Raw genomic sequence first — 851 nt, forward strand, 5'->3', positions numbered from 1 at the left:
AGATCTTGGATAGTTTTGTTCAACTCTTTCACCTGTTTAGTAGTGTTTTCCTGTAACTCTTTAAGGGATTTTGGTGTTTCCTCTTCAAGGGCTTCTAGCTGATTACCTGTGTTTTCCTGTATTTCTTTCTTTCTTTCTTTCTTTCTTTCTTTCTTTCTTTCTTTCTTTCTTTCTTCCTTTTTTCTTTCTTTTTTTTTTTTTTTGAAAAGGTTCTATATTTTATTACCGGACAAACACCCTAATTTAAGACACAAAAAGTCTCCAGGTTTAAATGTTGAAATCCATCTGGTAGGATTGATTGATGACAATTCAGTATAAATCCTCAGTCTTGCCATTGTGAGAATCCTTACAGACCCAGCTTCGTTCTCCTCCAGTGTTTTCTCTTAGAGTTGTCCTGATTTTGTTACCAGTTTTCATCCGGATCCACTGAGGAATAGGGCGATTTTGCTTTTGTTTCTTGGCCAGGAATCGCTTGATTCGGAAAGTCTTGTGAGAAGACATGGCGAGAAGCTGAATCAAGAATAGCGCGCACGATGGCAGAGGAATGGAGAAAAGAAAGCCTGTATTTCTTTAAAGGAGTTATTTAGTTCCTTCTTAAAGTCCTCCATCATCATGAGAAGTGACTTTAGATCCATATCTTGTTTTTCTGGTGTGATAGTGTATCCAGGACTTACTATGGTGGGAGAGTTTGGTTCTGATGATGCCAAGAAACCTTGGTTTCTGTTGCTTCTGTTCTTATGCTTGCCTCCTGCCATCTGATTATCTCAAGTGCTTGCCGCCCTCAATATATCTGACTGGAGCCTGTCCTTCCCATAATCCCATTTGATTCAGGATTCCTCAGAGTCCAGCTT

General features: G+C 39.1%; 1 pseudogene; it reads right to left on the reverse strand.

Moving 5' to 3' along the window:
• Nucleotides 1-331: 331 nt before the first annotated feature.
• Nucleotides 332-546, reverse strand: Gm12013 (annotated as a pseudogene).
• Between the last annotated feature and the right edge of the window lie 305 nt (nt 547-851).

This window comes from Mus musculus, chromosome 11, assembly GCF_000001635.26.
Source record: "Mus musculus strain C57BL/6J chromosome 11, GRCm38.p6 C57BL/6J".
NCBI lineage: Eukaryota > Metazoa > Chordata > Mammalia > Rodentia > Muridae > Mus > Mus musculus.